The sequence below is a fragment of the Anolis sagrei genome, chromosome 9 (assembly GCF_037176765.1).
Source record: "Anolis sagrei isolate rAnoSag1 chromosome 9, rAnoSag1.mat, whole genome shotgun sequence".
Taxonomy (NCBI): Eukaryota; Metazoa; Chordata; class Lepidosauria; order Squamata; family Dactyloidae; genus Anolis; species Anolis sagrei.
In genome coordinates, this window is record NC_090029.1 from 33,992,329 (window position 1) to 34,014,902 (window position 22,574).

Consider the following 22,574-nt stretch of genomic DNA (forward strand, 5'->3'; position numbering starts at 1 on the left):
CGAACAGAGAGGAAGACTGGCAAAATTGAACAGCTAACTGGGAGTGGAGGAGGAAGGAAGATATTTGCTTCTGCATATTTAGACATAAGGCATGCAGGAAAAACAAGGTAAGCAAGGACAGGAGGTGGAAGGAGCAAGTGAAACCTGATTTCAGGGCTTCCTTCACAACCCAATCCCCCCCACCTGCTTCTAAATAACACTAAAACATGACTAGAATGCCTATAGGTTTCCCCCTGACATGAAGTCCAGTCATGTCCGACTCTGGGGTGTGGTGCTCATCTCCATTTCTAAGCCAAAGAGCCAGCGTTGTCCACAGACACCTCCAAGGTCATGTGGCCAACATAGAATCATAGAATCAAAGAATTGGAAGGGACCTCATGGGCCATCCAGTTCAACCCCATTCTGCCAAGAAGCAGGAATATTGCATTCAAATCACCCCTGACAGATGGCCATCCAGCCTCTGTTTCAAAGCTTCCAAAGAAAGAGCCTCCACCACACTCCGGGACAGAGAGTTCCACTGCTGAACGGCTCTCACAGTCAGGAAGTTCTTCCTCATGTTCAGGTGGAATCTTCTTTCTTGTAGTTTGAAGCCATTGTTCCTTGTCCTAATCTCCATGGAAGCAGTAAACAAGCTTGCTCCCTCCTCCCTGTGGCTTCCTCTCACATACTTATACATGGCTATCATATCTCCTCTCAACCTTCTCTTCTTCAGGCTAAACATGCCCAGCTCCTTAAGCCGCTCCTCATAGGGCTTGTTCTCCAGACCCTTGATCATTTGAGTCGCCCTCCTCTGGACACATTCCAGCTAGTCAATATCTCTCTTCAATTGTGGTGCCCAGAATTGGACACAATATTCCAGGTGTGGTCTAACCAAAGCGGAATAGAGCATGGGGAGCATGACTTCCCTAGATCTAGACACTAGGCTCCTCTTGATGCAGGCCAAAATCCCATTGGCTTTTTTTGCCGCCACATCACATTGTTGGCTCATGTTTAACTTGTTGTCCACGAGGACTCCAAGATCTTTTTCACACGTCCTGCTCTCGAGCCAGGCCTCATCGTCCCCCATTCTGTATCTTTGCATTTCGTTTTTTCTGCCTAAGTGGAGTATCTTGCATTTGTCACTGTTGAACTTCATTTTGTTAGTTGTGGCCCATCTCTCTATGAGGAGTGGCTTAAGGAGCTGGGCATGTTTATGCATGGAGTGCCGTTATATGCTCATGCAAAATTGAGAGACATCCAAACTAAATGAGTGGAAGATTCTGGGAACTGTGGCCCTCCAAATAACTTTTCCAAGCACCGTGCTGTTGAGTAACACTTAAACCAACTAATTTCGTTATCTATGCCTGCTCTCTTGCCTAGATCTTTCTGGGCTGCATGAAATCACTGGTATCTTTCTAATTACTAGGTTCCTGTGAGTTTTCCAAGCTGTATGGCCATGTTCCAGAAGCATTCTCTCCTGACGTTTCACCCACATCTATGGCAGGCATCCTCAGAGGTTGGGAGGTCTGTTGGAAACTAGGCAAGTGGGGTTTATAAATCTGTAGAACGTCCAGAGAGGGAGAAAGACCTCATGTCTGTTGGAGACAAGTGTGAATGATGCAATTGGCCAGTTTGATTAGCATAGAATGGCCTTGCAGGAAGCAGCCAGGCTTTGAAGCTGCAAGGCCATTCGACGCTAATCAAGGCGGCCAATTGCAACATTCACACTTGCCTCCAACAGACTAGAGTGTCAAACTACACAGAGATGCCATTGAAATCCACAAGCATGTAGACAATTTCAATAGAAAGGAGAGAAAAAATGAAAATGAACAAAATCTGGCTAAATATTTTTTTAAAAACTCCAAAATCAGGACAGCAAATAAAGAACAACACTAAAAAAAATAGGGGAATTCTAGACAAGAATCAATCAGGGCTAGCTAACATCTCCCAACAGAGGATCCCGTAGGCAGCAATCAGCCAGGCTTTGATGCTGCAAGGCCATTCAGTGCTAATCAAGGCAGCCAACTGCAACATGCACACTTTCCTCCAACAAGCAAGAGTGTGAGACTACCCAGAGAATCCATTGAAATCCACAAGCATGTAGACAATTTCAACAGAAAGAAGAGAAAAAAATGAAAATGAACAAAATATGGCTACCAATATTTTTTAAAAACTCCAAAATCTGAACAGCAAATAAAGAGCAACACTTAAAAAACCAGGGATTTCTAGACAAGAATCAATCAGGGTTAGCTAACATCGCCCAACAAATGATCCCCCCAGACACCAATCAGCCAGGCTTTGAAGCTACAAGGCCATTCAATGCTAATCAAGCTAGCCAAATGCAACATACACACTTGCCTCAAACAGACAAGAGTTATTTCTCCCACCCTGGACATTATACCACAGATATATAAACCCCACTTGCCTAGTTTCCAACTTTCTCTGAGGATGCCTGCCACAGATGTGGACGAAATGTCAGGAGAGATTGCTTCTGGCCAGACAGCTGGGAAAACTCACAGCAACCCAGTAATTGGAAAGATGCAAGTGATTTCATGCAGCCCAGAAAGATCTAGGAAAGATGTCTGGCTGTGAGAGAGCAGGCATAGATAACGAAACAGAGTTGGTTTAAGTGTTACTCAACAGCGCGGTGCTTGGAAAAGGTATTTGGAGGGCCACCGTGCCCAGAATCTTCCACTCAAGATATCTATCTCCAGTCTATCTGCCCTGGAGACTAGGACGCAATGGAACAATGGCTTCAAACTCCAAGAAAGGAGATTCCATCTGAACATGAGGAAGAACTATATGACTATGAGAGCCGTTCAGCAGTGGAACTCTCTGCCCTGTAGTGTGGTGGAGGCTCCTTCTTTGGAAGCTTTTAAACAGAGGCTGGATGGCCATCTGTCGGGGGTGCTTTGAATGCCATTTTCCTGCTTCCTGGCAGGGGGTTGGACTGGATGGCCCAGGAGGTCTCTTCCAACTCTAGGATTCTATGAGCTAGACCAGCATTTCTCAGTCTGGGGGTCGGGACCTCTGGAGGGGTCACAAGGGGGGCTTCAGAGGGGTTGCCAAAGACCATCAGAAAACACATATTTCGGATGTAGTGGTGATAGTAAAGTTTATTGATTAGTTCACTGACCATATCAACAGTAAAAGACAAAACAGGAAAATAAACAAATAGATACTACTCACGGTCCTAAAACATATTTCTGATGGTTTTGGAACACCTTTGGTAGAGAAACCTGAAGATCTTTCTATCTGTCCTTCTCTTTCTTTTTGGAAACAGGCAGTAAATCCTCCCACCAAAATTATGCCTAATTTCGTCCAGATCCATCACTGTCTGAATCCACAATGCTCTCTGGATGTAGGTGAACGACAACTCCAAAACTCAAGGAGCTGGATGCCCACCAAACCCTTCCAGTATTTTCTGTTGGTCAGGGGAGTTCAGTGTGTCAAGTTTGGTTCAATTCCATCCTTGGTGGAGTTCAGAATGCTCTTTGATTGTAGGTGAACTATAAATCCCAGCAACTACAACTCCCAAATGGCAAAATCAACAGCCAAAAGACAAAATGTTCAGTGACCTTCTCATATGCCTCCTGGCCTCCCTCACTACCCATCCATAATCCAAGGCTGCATTGGAAGAATGGGGTTGGACTGGATGGCCCAGGAGGTCTCTTCCAACTCTATGGTTCCATGATTCTATTATATCTACTGCTATTAAAGACACACATTTTGGCAGCCGACTCTTACTGCCTTCTTTAGGAAAACAAGAAATCCACTTGATGGATATCACTGCTGGAAAGCAATGTTCATCACCCTGAAAGAAGGGAACCATGCTCATGCCCACCTATTCTTTATTACTGATTCCACAGATATATAAACAGTAAATAAAGAACGACATTCAAAAACAGGGGAACTCGAGACAAGAAACAATCAGAGACAGCTAATCACCTCTTAACAAAGGATTCCCCCAGGCAGTAAGAAGTCAGACCTTGAAAACTGCTAGGCCATTAACTGCTTATCAAGTTGGCCAATTGAAACATTCACACCTGTCTCCAACAGACAAGAGTTCTTTCTCCCACCCTGGACATTATTCCACAGATATACAAACCCCATTTTCCTAGTTCCCAACAGACCTCACAACCTCTGGAGATGCCTGCCATAGATGTGGGCTCAACGTCAGGAGGGAATGCTTCTGGAACATGGCCATACAGCCTGGTAAACTCACAGCAATCCAAAGTAAATAATAATAATAATAATAATAATAATAATAATAATAATATTCTGCAGCCTCCTAGTAAGCAATTGGCATTGAACTGGCAGCTGTCCCTTGGATGTGTCTTCAAACCAGAATGTTTCAATGACGCCGCAGGAGTTGTTTGTTTTTGTATTTCAAAGTTGTGTTTAGAGTATTTTTTTATTTCAAGTGCTCTCTTTCAACCACTGAAACATTTTATTTTCCAATGCTAAGAATCCTATTGGTTAGCACTATTGACATTTAGGAAAAATATGCCATAACTGGTTTAGAGTCCAGGGGATAAAGCAGAAAATAATACGCAATGAATTAAATGCTCTAGTCCAGGCATGGGCTGGACTCCGACTCCCAGAATTCCTAACAGTCTCAGGCCCCTTCCTTTTCCCCCTCAGCCACTTAAGCATAGTATATATTATCAGCATAGTACAATATCAGTATTAAGTATTACTATGTTGTACTATACCATTATATTGTAATATTATTTGTAATCTATATATATAAAAATGCGCTGGTCATAATGCGTACCTTAAAAACAAAAGAACCAATGAATGAAATCACACCAAATTTGGCAACAAAACGTCTCACAACACAAGGAGTGACCATCACTCAAAACATTATGATTTTGTCATTTGGGAGTTGTAGTAGCTGGGATGTATAGTTCACCTGCAATCAGAGAGCATTCTGAACTCCACTCACAACAGAATTGAACCAAACTTGGCACCCAGAACTCCCATGACCAACGGAAAATACTGGAAGGGTTTGGTGGACATTGACCTTGAGTTTATGAGTTGTAGTTCACCTACATCCAGAGAGCACTGTGGATTCAAACAATGATGGATCTGAGCTAAACTTGGTACAGATACTAAATATGCCCAAATGGGAACACTGTTGGAGTTTGGGGAAAATAGAATCTTGACATTTGGGATTTGTAGTCACTGGGATTCACAGTTCACCTACAATCACAGAGCATTCTGAACCCCACCAACTATGGAATTGAACCAAACTTGGCACACAGTTCTCCCATGACCAACAGAAAATACTGGAAGGGTTTGGTGGGCAGTGTCCTTTGGTTTTGGAGTTGTAGTTCACCTACGCCCAGAGAGCACTGTGGACTCAAACAATGATGGATCTGGACCAAACCCTACACAAATACTCAATATGCCCAAATGTGAACACCGGTAGAGTTTGGGGAAAATAGAATCTTGACATTTGGTAGTTGTAGTTGCTGGGATTTATAGTTCACCTACAATCACAGAGCATCCTGAACCCCACCAACAATTGAATCTGGCCAAACCTCCCGCACAGAACCCCTATGTGGGCCACAGCAACGCGTGGCAGGGGACGGCTAGTATTACATGTAATCATAGAATCATAGAATCAAAGAGTTGGAAGAGACCGCATGGGCCATCCAGTCCAACCCCATTCTGCCAAGAAGCAGGAATATTGCATTCAAATCACCCCTGACAGATGGCCATCCAGCCTCTGTTTAAAATATTATTCCAAGTTTTAATTCATACACTAAGTAGTAAGCGCTATTGAAGATCACATAGGCCCCTTCCACACAGCTGAATAAAAAAACCCATTTTCTGCTTTGAACTGGAATATACGGCAGTGTGGACTCTGATAATTCACTTCAAAACAGATATTGTGGGATTTTCTGCCTTGATATTCTGGGTTATATGGCTGTGTGGAAGGGCCCTAAGAAACGTGCCTCTCAAAATACTTTCATACAAGAAATCTGGAAGTAGTATCAGAACTAAATTCACACGTTATTTACACCAAAATTCATACCTCTACTTTTCTAGCAATTTTCTCAGCCAAATAGACTTTTATTTATTTATTTATTATTTATAATTCAAACTTATATGCTGCCACTCCCCTGGGGCTTGGAGCGGCTTACAAGAACAGGCTAAAATCTAACATCTAAAATCTAAAATTTTGGGATGGGGGGGTTAATTGTGTTATTCCAATAACTAGGCATGAAACCACCCCTTGCCATAGTATTAAAGATAGCTCAGAAATTTAACAATTGCCCATTCCTGCCTAATGTCAGTGTGCTGGAAGAAGCAAAGACCACCAGCTTTGTAGCAATGCTCCTACGCCATCAACTCCACTGGACTGGGCACATTGTCCAAATGCCCGATCACTGTCTCCCAATGCAGTTACTATACTCCCAACTTAAGAATGGGGAACATAATGTTGGTGGACAAGAAAAGAGATTTAAAGATGGGCTTAAAGCCAACCCTAAAAACTGTGGCATAGACACCAAGACCTTGGAAGCCCTGGCACTTGAGCGCTCCAACTGGTGGTCAGCTGTGACCAGTAGTGCTGCAGAATTCAAAAAGGCATGAATGGAAGGAGAAAGGGAGAAATGTGTCAAGAGGAAGGCGCATCAAGCAAACCTTGACTGGGACTGCTTTCCACCTGGAAACTGATGTCCTCACTGAGAGAGAACATGCGGATCAAGAATAGGGCTCCACAGCCACCTACGAACCCTCTGCCAAGACACTACACTTGGAGGACCATCATCCCCAAAGTACGAGGGATCGCATAAGTAAGTAAGCAGTATGCTAAAGTTCAACTGTAGGCCATGCCAAAAAAACAGGGAAAGGTGTCTCTGGGGCATATCAAAGTATTTCACAGAAGAAGACAAAGACCAAGTTTTAAATACACTTTCCTAAGATGCAGAAAGTAAACAGTCCCAAAACACAGCGCATAGCATTTCTAAAATTCATGTGGAGTTAATATTGGTCAGGATTTTATACTTTATCAGCAAATCATTATATTAGAAGGTATGACAGCTTGACCAACTTGGCATCAGACATATATAAATGAACAGGAATACAACACACACGCAGTAGTGGAAACTTTTGTACATTCTTACTCCAAAGACAAATATATGAGAACCTACATCCTATTTCCACAAGATCCCGCTGTTCCTTGTAAGCAGACACATCAAGGAGTCTATTCATCCTTTTAGACCAGTGTTTCGCAACCTGGGGGGAGTCACAAGGGGGTGTCAAAGGGGTCACCAAAGACCACCAGAAAACACAATATTTTCTGTTGGTCATGTTAGCTAATTCCCATATCAAGGACAAATGAGAGTATTTTTCCTTCTCACTTACTTAAGGAGATGGGATAAGAGATATTTAGTATACCCTACCTCAGTGTTTCTCAACCTGGGGGTCAGGATCCCTAGGGAGGGGTTGTGAGGGGGTGTCAGAAGGGTCACCAAAGACCATCACAAAACACAGTATTTTTGGTTGGTCATGGGGGTTCTGTGTGGGAAGTTTGGCCCAATTCTATCGTTGGTGGGGTTCAGAATGTTCTTGGATTGTAGGTGAACTATAAATCCCAGCAATTACAGCTCCTAAATGTCAAGTCTCTTTTCCCCGAACTCCACCAGGGTTCACATTTGGGCATATTGAGTATTCGTGCCAAGTTTGTTCCAGTTCCATCATTGTTTGAGTCCACAGTGCTCTCTAGATGTAGGCGAACTACAACTCCAAACCAAAGGACACTGCCCACCCTTCCAGTATTTCTGTTGGTCATGGGAGAATTGTGTGGGAAGTTTGGTATTATTTTATTTTATACCACCTTATCTCCCTGAAGTGACTCAGGGCGGTTTCCAACGTTTAATTGCCAAGATGAAAATCATATGAACAGATTAAAGTAAAAGCATCATAAAACACAAAAATTTTAACCAATTGAAATTATAACTCCCATCAGACGAGATTCAATAAACCAATGGTTAGGACTACAAAATGGACATTATCAACTATAAAAGGATAGTGAAAACATAAGGAGAGATGAGATGTAGGTGAACTACAACTCCAAAATGAAAGGTCAATGCCCACCAAACCCTTCCAGTGTTTTCTGTTGATCATGGGAGTTCTGTGTGCTAAGTTTGGTTCAATTCCATTGTTGATGAAGTTCAGAATGCTCTGATTGTAGGCGAACTATACATCCCACAAACAGAACTCCCAAATGTCAAATATATTTTCCCCAAACCCCTCCAGGGTTCACATTTGGGCAAACTGAGTATTCGTGCCAAGTTTGGTCCAGATCCATCATTATTTGAGTCCACAGTGCTCTCAGCATGTAGGTGAACTACAACTCCAAAACTAAAGTTGTAGTTCACCTACAGCGATTTCGGCATGTAGGTGAACTACAACTCCAAAACTAAAGTTGTAGTTCACCTACAGCGATCTCGGCATGTAGGTGAACTACAACTCCAAAACTAAAGTTGTAGTTCACCTACAGCGATCTCGGCATGTAGGTGAACTACAACTCCAAAACTCCAACTACAACTCCCACCAAACCCTTCCAGTATATCCAGTGGTCATGGGAGTTCTGTGTGCCAAGTTTGGTTCAATTCCATTGTTGGTGGAGTTCAGAATGCTCTTTGATTGTAAGTTAACTATAAATCCCAGCAAATACAACTCCCAAATGTCAAATCTATTTTCCCCAAACCCCACCAGGGTTCACATTTGGGCAAACTGAGTATTCGTGCCAAGTTTGGTCCAGATCCATCATTATTTGAGTCCACAGTGCTCTCGGCATGTAGGTGAACTACAACTCCAAAACTCCAACTACAACTCCCACCAAATCCTTCCAGTATATCCGGTGGTCATGGGAGTTCTGTGTGCCAAGTTTGGTTCAATTCCATTGTTGGTGGAGTTCAGGATGCTCTTTGATTGTAAGTTAACTATAAATCCCAGCAAATACAACTCCAAAATGTCAAGTCTATTCTCCCCAAACCCCATCAGGGTTCACATTTGGGCACATTGAGTATGTGTGCCAAGTTTGGTCCAAATACATCATTGCTTGAGTCCACAGTGCTCTCAGCATGTAGGTGAACTACAACTCCAAAACGAAAAGTCAATGCACACCAAACCCTTCCAGTTTTTTCTGTTGATCATGGGAGTTCGGTGTGCCAAGTTGTAGTTCACCTGCAGCGCTCTTGGCATGCAGGTGAACTACAACTCCAAAACTACAACTACAACTCCCACCAAACCCTTCCAATATTTCCTTTTGGTGATGGGAGTTCTGTGTGCCAAGTTTGGTTCAATTCCATCGTTGGTGGAGTTCAGAATGCTCTTTGATTGTAGGTGAACTATAAATCCCAGCAACTACAACTCCCAAATGAGAAAATCAACCCCCCACAACCCCACCAGTATTCAAATTTGGGCATATCGGGTATTTGTGCCAAATTTGGTCCAGTGAACGAAAATACATCCTGGATATGAGATATTTACATTACGATTTGCAACAGTAGCAACATTATAGTTATGAAGTAGCAACAAAAATAATGTTATGGTTGGGGGCCACCACCATTAGGACAGTTGAGAAACACTGTATCTGAAGATAACTCCAGTCCCGCTCCTCAAATCTAAATGAAACAGAAAAGTATTCCAGGCAGATGCTTTCTGTACACAATCCAACGTATCCAACCAGATCCTAAGAAGTTAAGAGGTTAAAAAAAGATCAAGGAGATTTAGTCTTGTGAGACTAGAGCACTGCAGAAACATTCACACACACACACACACACACGCTAACCCCCCTTTTCTGGAATGGAAAAGAAGTTTAAACTATGGATTCGTGAAAAATGAACTCGGTCAAGTTGGTATCTGGACACCTGGCTTCCTGTCCAAAGATCCCTTTTGTTCTGCTTCCTTGCATAAATGTTAATATCCTGGAAATCCCAACCATGGCTCAAGAGAAGAGCTGCAAGGACACCCACCCATCGGCCTGACCACCAAGGTGGGGAAAGGCACAAACGTCAGAACAACAACAACAACAACAACGAAAAAAGGAAGCCTACCAACAAAATCTGTACAATTTTCTGTTTGCTTCACCCCAGATTAACTTCACTTGAAGCTGGACTCCAGTGCAGCCTATCTTGAGCACTGACGCCCCACCTTCTCCTATGTGACTGGCTGGACTGGGCAAACTCCACCCTGTTTGCGAATCTTATAATCCTAATTGGTAAACGGCAATATCCATTATTTAAAGAACTTTTTCCTGGCTAGCAGGGTAGGTTAAGCAGGTTAAGACACCCTGAGCAAGCTGTTTTCTTAAAGGCGCAGCACACTGATTCAGCAGAGGCAAAAGGCAGCATAAACAAGGCACACCGTTTGGACAGCCTTGACTGACAAACTGTCTAGAGGACTGGGTTGTTGTACATTTTTTGGGGGGACTATATGACCATAGTCTACAGGCACTCTCTCCTGACGTTTCGCCTGCATCTATGGCAAGCATCCTCAGAGGTAGTGAGGTCCTCTAGATATTGTCGAAGGCTTTCATGGACGGAATCACTGGGTTGTTGTACATTTTTTGGGGGGGGGGGGGCTATATGGCCATGGTCTAGAGGCATTCTCTCCTGACGTTTCGCCTGCATCTATGGCAAGCATCCTCAGAGGTAGTGAATGCTTGCCATAGATGCAGGCGAAACGTCAGGAGAGAATGCCTCTAGACCATGGCCATATAGCCCGAAAAAACCTACAACAATCCAGTGATTCCGTCCATGAAAGCCTTCGACAATATCTAGAGGACCTCACAACCTCTGAGGATGCTTGTCATGGATGCAGGCGAAACGTCAGGAGAGAATGCCACTAGAACATGGCCATATACCCGAAAAAAAACTACAACAAACCAGTGATTCCGGCCATGAAAGCCTTCAACAATATCTAGAGGACCTCACAACCTCTGAGGATGCTTGCCATAGATGCAGGCGAAACGTCAGGAGAAAATGCCTCTAGACCATGGCCATATAGCCCGGAAAAAAACCTACAACAACCTAGTGATTCTGGCCATGAAAGCCTTCGACAATATCTAGAGGACCTCACAACCTCTGAGGATGCTTGTCATGGATGCAGGCGAAACGTCAGGAGAGAATGCCACTAGAACATGGCCATATACCCGAAAAAAACCCTACAACAACCTAGTGATTCCGGCCATGAAAGCCTTCGACAATATCTAGAGGACCTCACAACCTAGAATAGTACACTAGTACAATATCAGTACCTGATGGCGCAGTGGGTTAAGGCACTGAGCTGCTGAGCTTGTTGACCAAAAAGTCAGAGGTTCGAATCTGGGAAGCGGCGTGAGCTTCCGCTGTCAGCCCCAGCTTCTGCCAACCTAGCAGTTTGAAAACATGCAAATGTGAGTAGATCAATAGGTACCGCTCCGGCGGGAAGGTAACGGCGTTCCATGCAGTCATGCCAGCCACATGACCTTGGAGGTGTCTACGGACAACGCCGGCTCTTTGGCTTAGAAATGGAGATGAGCACCACACCCCAGAGTCAGACATGACTGGACTTAATGTCAGGGGGGAAACCTTCACCTTTACCTATAATATCAGTATTAAATATTACTATATTGTACTATACCATTATATTGTAATATTATTAGTAATATTACATGTAATATAAAATATATAATTATAATATCATATTACTATTATTAGTATTATATTGTATATAGGAGCCCCCGGTGGCGCAGTGGGTTAAACCCCTGTGCCGGCAGGACTGAAGACCGACAGGTCACAGGTCCGAATCTGGGGAGAGGCGGATGAGCTCCCTCTATCAGCTCCAGCTCCTCATGCGGGGACATGAGAGAAGCCTCCCATAGGGATGATCAAAACATCAAATCATCTGGGTGTCCCCTGGGCAACGTCCTTGCAGACGGCCAATTCTCTCACACCAGAAGTGACTTGCAGTCTCTCAAGTCACTCCTGACACAACAAAATAATAATAATAATAATATTGTATTACATTATAATATTATACAAACTAAACAAAGTATCGTAGAAGGCTTTCATGGCCGGAATCACAGGGTTGTTGTGAGTTCGGTCATGTTTCAGAAGTATTCTCAACCGATGTTTCGCCTGCATGAGGATGCCTGCCATAGATACAGGCGAAACGTCAGGAGAGAATGCTTCTGGAACATGGTCATACAGCCCGGAAAACTCACAACAACCCAAACTAAACAAAGCAAGTCCTTCCTACTGAGTTAGGAAATCTGAAATTCAGTTGTTAGTACTCACCAAGAAGCAGGATACTTAAGAAGGATGACGAAGTAAACATATAAAACACATGTGTGAAAAAAAAATAAGGTCAGTCTATTACTAGTGGCCTCTGTGTTATTTGAAAGCCAGCAAACTGAAAATAAAACCCTCTCACAACTATATGAGTCCATCTGATTCTGTTTATTGTGGCTTCTTTGCACAATAACAGACAACCATAGCATTCACTAGGTCAGTGGTTCTCAACCTTCCTAATGGCGCGACCTCTTAATACAGTTCCTCATGTTGTGTTGACCCCCAACCATACAATTATTTTCATTGCTACTTCATAGCTGTAATTTTGCTACTGTTGTGAATCGTAATGTAAATATCTGATACACAGGATGTATTTCCATTCACAAATACCCGATACACCCAAATTTGAATACTGGTGGGGTTGATTTAGTCATTTGGGAGTTGTAGTTGCTGGGATTTATAGTTCACCTACAATCAAAGAGCATTCTGAACTCCACCAATGATGGAATTTACTAAACTTGGCACACAGAACTCCCATGACCAACCTAAAATACTGGAAGAGTTTGGTGGGCATTAACCTTGAGTTTTGGAGTTGTAGTTCATCTACATCCAGAGAACACTGTGGACTCAAACAATGATGGATCTGGACCAAACTTGGCATGGATACTCAATATGCCCAAATGTGGTGGAGTTTGGGCGAAATAGACCTTCACATTTGGGAATTGTAGTTGCTGGGTTTTATAGTTCACCTACAATCAAAGAGCATTCTGAACTCCACCAATGATGGAATTGAAACTTGGCACACAGAACTCCCCATGACCAACAGAAAATATTGGAAGAGTTTGGTGGGCATTGACCTTGAGTTTTGGAGTTGTAGTTTACCTACATCCAGAGAGCACTGTGGACACAAACAATGATGGATCTGGATGAAATTGGCATGAATCCTCAATATGTCCAAATGTGAACAGGGTGGAGTTTGGGGAACATAGACCTTGACATTTGTGAGCTGTGGTTGCTGGGATTTATAGTTCACCTACAATCAAAGAGCATTCTGAACTCCACCAATAATAGAATTGGGTCAAACTTCCCACACAGAACCCCCATGACAAACAGAAAATACTGTGTTTTCTAATGGTCTTGGGTGACCCCTCTCACACTCGCCTTCCAACCCCCCCCCCCCCCAGGGGTCTTGACCCCCACGTTGAGAAACGTTGAACTAGGTTTTCAGATCACATGGAAAAATAGATTTTACATATGATTGAGAATTGTGTGTCTTCTGCAAGACATACCCTCTACATATCCCATGATCTGTGAACAAATGCTGTGATGTGTTATGGGTTTACTTTTTGGAAGGCAAATTCATAGAATCATAGAATCCTAGAGTTGGAAGAGACCTCCTGGGCCATCCAGTCCAACCCCACTCTGCCAAGAATCAGGAATATTGCATTCAAAGCACCCCTGACAGATGGCCATCCAGCCTCTGTTTAAAGGCTTCCAAAGAAGGAGCCTCCACCACACTCCGGGGCAGAGAGTTCCACTGCTGAACGGCTCTCACAGTCAGGAAGTTCTTCCTCATGTTCAGATGGAATCTCCTCTCTTGTCATTTGAAGCCATTGTTTCGTGTCCTAGTCTCCAGGGAAGCAGAAAACAAGCTTGCTCCCTCCTCCCTGTGGCTTCCTCTCACATATTTATACATGGCTATCATATCTCCTCTCAGCCTAAACATGCCCTGCTCCTTAAGCCGCTCCTCATAGGGCTTGTTCTCCAGACCCTTGATCATTTTAGTCGCCTTCCTCTGGACACATTCCAGCTTGTCAATATCTCTCTTGAATCGTGGTGCCCAGAATTGGCCGGAATCACTGGGTTGTTGTAGGTTTTTCCGGGCTATATGGCCATGTTCTAGAGGCATTCTCTCCTGACGTTTCACCTGCATCTATGACCAGCATCCTCAGAGGTAGTGAGGTCTGTTGGAACTAGGAAAAAGGGTTTATATATCTGTAGAATGACCAGGGTGGGACAAAGGACTGGATTATTTAGCAGTGTAGAAGGGGCCTCAGATCCATCTTCTCAACACACTTCCGTATTGCTTTCCAGAATCTCCGCTTACATGCCTCAGCTGCTCACTTCCATTTCTCTCTGCCTTGACTCCTATATGGGGCTCAACAGCTGAAGTGCATTACAAGGTACCTATAGCAAGGGCTTCAAAGCTGTAGGCACTGGAGTAATGATCAAATCCCCTTTGTATAGGAGAAAGCTCTCAGAACAAATGGTTGCTGGGAGGGGAGGGAGAGAAGAATCCAACTATCTGTGCCCATCGAACTTAAGAACAAAAACACCGGCAATCCAAAGGCACAACTTCAAACAAATACCGCAAAGTTGATAAGTGTCCCTAATTATATTGGATGTCCCTTGTTTGAAGGCTAGATATCGTGTCCCTTAAAGTGTTAGCAGATATCTCTTATTGTAAAGGATGCCTCTTATGTGAGCAGCGTTTTTCAACCTGGGGGTCGGGACTCCAGGAGGGTCACAAGGGGGGTGTCAGAGAGGTCGCCAAAGACCATCAGAAAACATAGTATCTTCTGTTGGTCATGGGAAGTTTGGCCCAATTCTATCGTTAGTAGGGTTCAGAATGCTCTTTGATTGTAGGTGAACTATAAATCCCAGCATCTGCTGTAAGCCGCCTTGAGTCCCTTCAGGGGTCAAGAAGGGCAGGATATAAATACAGGAAATAAATAAATCTACAATTCCCATAGGGACCACCAAACACAGCATTGCCCAAACACGAATCAAGGAACATGAAAGGCACTGCAGACTAACTCAACCAGAGAAGTCAGCCATAACAGAGCAGTTGATGAGCCAACCTGGACACAGCAGATTATTGGAGAACACAGAAATGCTGGACCACGCTAACAACCACCATGTCAGACTACACAGAGAAGCCACTGAAATACACAAGAATCATGTGGACAATTTCAACAGAAAGGAGGGAACTAGGAAAATGAACAAAATCTGGCTACCAGTATTTAAAAAACTCTAAAATTACAACAGCACAACAACAGAGAGGAAACAAACAAGGACATCTCATCATCTCTCAACAAAAGATTGCCCCAGGCACTACCAAGCCATCAAATGCAAATCAAGGTGGTCAGTTGAAACATTCACACCTGGCTCCAACAGACAAGAGTCCTTTGTCCCACCCTGACCATTTCAGATATATAAACCCATTTTCCTACTTCTAACAGACCTCACTACCTCTGAGGATGCCTGCCATAGATGCAGGCGAAACGTCAGGAGAAAATGCCTCTAGAACATGGCCATATAGCCTGGAAAAACCTACAGCAACCCAGTGATTCCAGCCATGAAAGCCTTCGACAATACATTTTATTTATTTATTTATTTATTTATTTATTTATCAAGGTCTGTTTTCCCCAAACTCCACCAGTGTTCTCATTTGGGCATATTGAGTATTCATGCCAAGTTTGGTCCAGATCCATAATTGTTTTTTTTTTAAATATTTTTTTATTTGAGAGAAAAAAAATACAGTTATATATACATGTACTATACATTTCCCTCTCTTTTATTTACATTCACCCTATAAATCCCAGCAATTACAACTCACACGTCAAGGTCTATTTTCCCCAAACTCCACCAATGTTCACATTTGGGCTTATTGAGTATCCATGCCAAGTTTGGTCTAGATCTATCACTGTTTGCGTTCACAGTGCTCACTGGATGTGGGTGAACTACAACTCCAAAACTCAAGGTCAATGCCCACCAAACCCTTCTAGTGTTTTTGGTTGGTCAGGGGAGTTCGGTGTGCCAAGTTTGGTTCAATTCCATCCTTGGCAGAGTTCGAAATGTTCTTTGATTGTAGGTGAACTATAAATCCCAGCAACTACAACTCCCAAATGACAAAATCAACTCCCCCTCCCCAAACCCATCGGTATTCAAATTTGGGTGTATCGGTTATTTGTGCCAAAAGTGAACGAAAATAATCCTGCATAACAGATATTTAGATTATGATTCATAACAGTAGCAAAATTATGGAGTTAGGAAGTAGCAACGAAAATAATGTTATGGTTGGGGGTCAGCACAACATGAGGAACTGTATTAATGATTTAGGAATGTTGAGAACCACTGTACTGGAGGTTGGAAAAACTTTTTGTATAAATTTAATTAGATGCCAAAAAAGAAATCATAATTTTAACTGATGTGGGCTTTTCATGAAAACAGAAAAGTGTGCAGAAAAAAAAAGAATATTTACAATATGTTTGAATATTTACAATATGTGTGGCACAGTAGGTTAAATCCCTGTGCTGGCAGGACTGAAGATCGACAGGTCGTAGGTTCGAATCCGGGGAGGGGCGGATGAGCTCCCTCTATCAGCTCCAGCTCCTCATGCGGGGACATGAGAGAAGCTTCCCATAAGGATGATAAAAACATCAAATCATCTGGGTGTCTCCTGGGCAACGTCCTTGCAGACGGCCAATTCTCTCACACCAGAAGCGACTTGCATTTTCTCAAGTCGCTCTTGACACGACAAAAAAAAAAGGGGGGGGGAATGCATAGCTTTCAGTTGGTTTTTAAGTAGAACCCAAGCTTGTTAAAAGTACCTCCTAATTGTCAATCCTGGAAGCCATGAATTTCGGTTGCCCATTATTGCCATACTGAAAAACCAGGCACACACATAAGCAACTGCTACCCAAGGTTCTCCCCCAATCAAAAACCAGTCTGGGAAGTGCTTTGTTGAAGACGCAGCGCCAGAAGAATGCCCACCTTGTTCTCTGGAAACAAACTGCAACATATGGACGCACAACTGGTATCAAGCACAGAGTCAAGAGGATTGAGGACAGAGCTGGGGAGAAAGGAGGCGGCCCAATCACACTCCTGTAGTGTTATAGCCTGCTGCAAAGATTAACTGGTCTTGTATTTCAATCAGAAGCCAGGGAAGACCCCCTGAGCTAGAGAAATGGCATTTAGACTCCCAGCCATTTCACAGCTGTTCCTGGTCATTATAGTGATCCAATGAAGTATACACATGAGGACTATTGGGAGGGAGGTAGGAAGAGAGTGGTATGGGTGGGTGGGTGGTATGGGTGGTTGGGATGGGGGTTTAGAGGGGTTAGCCATCAAGATATACGGTAAAGGGAAGCACAATTGGAACCTGTATCCTAGCCATAAAAATTGTAAACAGTTTTTGATGCTATCTTTTAGATGGCTAAGGTTCATATTGTATTGTTTTGTTATCTGTATGAAGAAATTAATAACAATAAAAAATATAAAATGACAAAAAAAAAAACCACATGAGGACTACACAATATAAAGACTTGGTTTTAATTTTTTTTTTTAGCCAGATATCTACTCTGCAACCAGTTCCAGAGATTAGGAAGAACACAAGTCACATCAAGTCTACTCACTAAGTCCCTTTCTATATAAATAAAATGTAATGTTAGTTTGTGGGATTATCATAACTCAAAAACCACTGGACAAATTGACACCAAATTTGGACACTACACCCCTAACAGGCCAATGGGTGACCATCACTCATAACCCCCTCCCAAAATATAGTGGAAAGGACTTAAAACCTTCAAAAATCTAAATGACGAGACAGCACATGTGCAAAAATGACAGATCCCAGTATCCCCTAGACCCGGCCCTTTAGGGGAGGAGGATGCTCCAAATGCACTGTTTCCAAGCTGCAATCCTGCTTCTCCTTGGATTTCTCTGAGAGCATCCCAATCACATATTTCCTATTTCCTATTCCTGGACTGCAACTCCCAGCAATTCTCCAGATAGATAAGATAGATAGGAGGACTACTGGGAGTTACAGTCCAAGAATAGGCAGAGAAGGAAGAACAGGGAGAAAGAAAAAGGGAGGGGAAGGAAGGAAAGAGGTAGAGAAGGAAGGAAGGAAGGAAGGAAGGAAGGAGAGAGAAAAAAGGGGAGAAAGAGGGAGGGAAGGTTGGCCACAGAAACGCATGGCAGGTACAGCTAGTATAATATAAAAACTGTGGCATAGACACCAAGAACTGGGAAACCATGGCCCTTGAGTGCTCTAATTGGAGGTCAGCTGTGTCCAGCAGTGCTGCAGAATTTGAATAGGTACGAATGGAGGGTGAAAGGGAGAAATGTGCCAAGAGGAAGGCACATCAAGCCAACATTGACCAGCACTGCATTCCCCCTGGAAATCAATGTCCTCATTGCGGGAGAACATGTGGATCAAGAATAGGGCTCCACAGCCACTTAAGGACTCACTGAAACACTATACTTGGAGGACCATCATCCTTGGGCTATGAGAGATCACCTAAGGTATATAATCCAATTCAAAGCAGGCGATCTGGATTGTATATGGCAGTGTAGAAGGAGCCAAAGATCCTGCAGTCCCAGGTTATCAAAGAAGAGGTCAGATTTCAGCAGCAATGGCAAATCTAGAAAAAAGCTCAAGTTTAATCCTCGATATCAGAAAACTCTCATCTGAACATTACTGAGAGCTGCTACTGTGGAGACATTACCAAGTTACCTAGATCAAGGCAGAGACATCTCCAGCTCATCCCCTGTTTGGGTATCAGCCAGCACGTCAGCGACTTAAATCTAGTAATAGTTTTCTAAGATCTACAGAGACACTCCCTGGAACACCTCAGCAAGTGAGAGTCCAAATGTGGCAGGGTCAAACCCAGAACCTCAATCAATGGCTGATACCAAATGAGAGACTCCCCCCTGGGCACACAGAGGACTGGGTGACTTGGAAGGCGCTGAACAGACTGCGCTCTGGCACCACGAGATGCAGAGCCAACCTTCAGAAATGGGGCTACAAAGTGGAATCCACGACATGCGAGTGTGGAGAGGAGCAAACTACTGACCACCTGCTGCAATGCAACCTGAGCCCTGCCACATGCACCATGGAGGACCAGAAGCACTCCAAGGGGCCAGATACTGGTCAAAGGACATTTAATCAACTACCAAACTTCACAAATTTTGTGTTTTGTCGGTTTGTTTGCTTTGTTCTGTTAGAAATGTAATATATTTGACTGGTTGCCCTGACACGACAAATAAATAATAAATAAATAAACCTAGATCAATGACCTGATTCAACATTTGGGAGCTTTCTGAGTTCATGCCAGAACTCAGAAAGGTTATATGACTTTTAATTTGAACTCTCACAGCTACTTTCAAAAACTTTTATAAAATAAAAATGAGTTCATGGCTCCACGATTTTGAGGGAAAGCACTTCGGGAATATGCTTCCCAAAATATTCGCTATCATTCCTGCCAACGTTTTTGCAAAATGAAGAAGGAATAGTAGCCTCTCTGCCTCTCTCGCTTGCTAATTGTATGGAAGCCAAAAACTTTTCCTAGACAAAAACAAAGAGGCTTTTCTGAGGGCACCTAAGGCAAGCCTCAACCAAGTTGGCAGCATACATTCTCATTTCAGGCCCATAATTTAGCTAAGGGAGAGAATATAGCCCCAGGATGTATGGAAAGGCCTAAAGAACCAGCGAGGTCCTATTCTAGGGTATGGATGCTGGGTGGGGTGGGAGCTATGAGGATCATGGGATGTTGTGGAAGTCGGACTAGATGTCCAACTCCCCCTCATTCCATCTGCAAACCAGCATCCGGAGTAGGCAAGAGATTTCTGCTCAAACACGAACAATTGAAAGAGATTGCGAGCAACAACAAAGGGTGCAGAGACACACTGGGAAATTGCTCTATTATTTCAGAATTGTGCAATTCATAGAATCATAGAATCATAGAGTTGGAAGAGACCCCATGGGCCATCCAGTCCAACCCCCCTGCCAAGAAGCAGGAATGTTGCATTCAAATCACCCCTGACAGATGGCCATCCAGCCTCTGTTTCAAAGCTTCCAAAGAAGGAGCCTCCACCACACTCCAAGGCAGAGAGTTCCACTGCTGAACGGCTCTCACAGTCAGGAAGTTCTTCCTCATGTTCAGATGGAATCTCCTCTCTTGTAGTTTGAAGCCATTGTTCCGCGTCCTAGTCTCCAAGGAAGCAGAAAACAAGCTTGCTCCCTCCTCCCTGTGGCTTCCTCTCACAATTAACTGAGCAGACACATTAAATCAGAGGTTCTCAACCTTCCTAATGCTGCAACCTCTTAATACAGTTCCTCATGTTGTGGTGACCCCCAATCATAACATTATTGGGTTGTTGTAGGTTTTTTCGGGCTATATGGCCATGGTCTAGAGGCATTCTCTCCTGACATTTCGCCTGCATCTATGGCAAGCATCCTCAGAGGTAGTGAGGTCTGTTGGAACTAGGGAAAAGGAACTAGGAACAAACAAGGACCTCTAATCACCTTTCAACAAAAGTTTGCTCCAGGCACTGCCAGGCCATTATTTGCTAATCAAGGTGATCAGTTGAAATATTCACACCTAGCTCCAGCAGACAAGAGTCCTTTGTCTCACCCTGGTCATTCCACAGATATAAACCCTTTTTCCTAGTTCCAACAGACCTCACTACCTCTGAGGATGCTTGCCATAGATGCAGGCGAAACGTCAGGAGAGGATGCCTCTAGAACATGGCCATATAGCCCGGAAAAACCTACAACAACCCAGTGATTCTGGCCATGAAAGCCTTCAACAATACAAACATTATTTTCATTGCTACTTCATAACTCTAATTTTGATACTGTTATGAATTGTAATGTAAATCTATATAAATAAAAATGTAATGTTCGTTTGTCCAATTAACATAACTCAAAAACCACTGGACAAATTGACACCAAATTTGGACACAAGACACCTATCAGGCCAACAAGTGACCATCACTCATAAAAACACTGAAAAACACAGAAGAGACTCAAAAACAAAACAAAAAACCCAAAAATACATTACAAGGCATGCACAAAACCACACACACACACATACATGCAAACACACATATATATACAAATATACACATATATATACACACACAAAGCACATAAACACAGACTGGGCCATAGCAACGCGTGGCAGGTGACGGTTAGTATCTAATATGCAGGAAGTATTTTCATTCACTGGACCAAATTTGGCACAAATACCCAATACACCCAAATTTGAATACTGGTGGGGTTGGTTTTGTCATTTGGGAGTTGTAGTTGCTGGGATTTATAGTTCACCTACAATCTAAGAGCATTCCACCAATGATGGAATTGAATCAAACTTGACAAACAGAACTTCCATGACCAACAGAAAATACTGGAAGGGTTTGGTGGGCATTGACCTTGAGTTTTGGAATTGTAGTTCACCTACATCCAGAGAGCACTGTGGACTCAAACAATGATGGATCTGAGCCAAACTTGGCACGAATATTCCATTTGCCCAAATATGAACACAGATGGCATTTCAGGGAAATAGACCTTGACATTTGAGAGAGTTGTAGTTACATCAAAGAAAATGTTGAGCCCCACAAAGGACAGAACTGGGGCAATTTTCCCACACAGAACCCCCATACTTAAGGCCAACCTGTCCAAGTGCCTTCACCAGATCACCAGACTGGGCCACAGCAACGCGTGGCAGGGGACGGCTAGTAGGTTAAACAAAGGTAAAGGTTTTCCCCTGACATTGTTTAGGGGGGTGTGTGTGTGTGCTCATCTCCATTTCTAAGCCGAAGAGCCGGCGTTGTCCATAGACACCTCCAATGTCATGTGGCCGGCATGACTGCATGGAGCGCTGTTACCTTCCCGCTGAAGCGGTACCTATTGATCTACTCACATTTGCATGTTTTCAAACTGCTAGGCTGGCAGAAGCTGGGGCTAACAGCGGAAGCTCATGCCGCTCCCCGGATTCGAACCGGGAACCTTTTGGTCAACAAATTTAGCAGCTCAGCGGTTTCACCCACTGCGCTAGGTATAAATCACAAAATAGCATCATGCTAATATTAAATGAGAGTCAGCAAATGCAAAATACCACAGAAAACAACCCAACCTCTGCACTTGGCTGCCCTCTTCTCTCTCATACCTCGTGGGCAAACATGAAGTCAGAAACAAGTTCAGGCAAAGATCTGGAAAGGAAAAGGCTGCATGGCAGACTTGTAAGGCTGTGACATGGTTGCCTGCCACCAGTCCTTTTGTCAACACAACATTCAGAACAGCACGTTACGTACAATTCTCAGAAGCAATGTTTCCTAGGTCAGGTTTGAGAATGCAAGACAATGACGCAAGGCGAGAGAGAGTCCTGAAAAATCATGAAAATGACGGTGGCCTTTTCTCTCTGAAGTGGCGAACATGGCAAGCATCAAGGACATCATCATTATGCACCAACCCTCTTTCTTCTGGTGTTATCTTTTTAACGGCCTTCACTAAGC

General features: G+C 43.5%; 1 protein-coding gene across 5 annotated transcripts in view; it reads right to left on the reverse strand.

Annotated features, from left to right (window-relative positions):
* ZFAND6 (zinc finger AN1-type containing 6) overlaps window positions 1-22,574 on the reverse strand; it is a 69,624-nt gene that overhangs the window by 35,066 nt on the left and 11,984 nt on the right. The window contains exon 1 of one of the 5 annotated variants that reach the window (XM_060755192.2): window positions 10,056-10,160. The exons of the other annotated variants lie outside the window; for them this stretch is intronic. The gene's annotated coding sequence lies outside the window, so the exon portion shown is untranslated. Of the gene's footprint in view, window positions 1-10,055; window positions 10,161-22,574 lie in introns of those variants that run through there. 5 annotated transcript variants of the gene reach the window in all.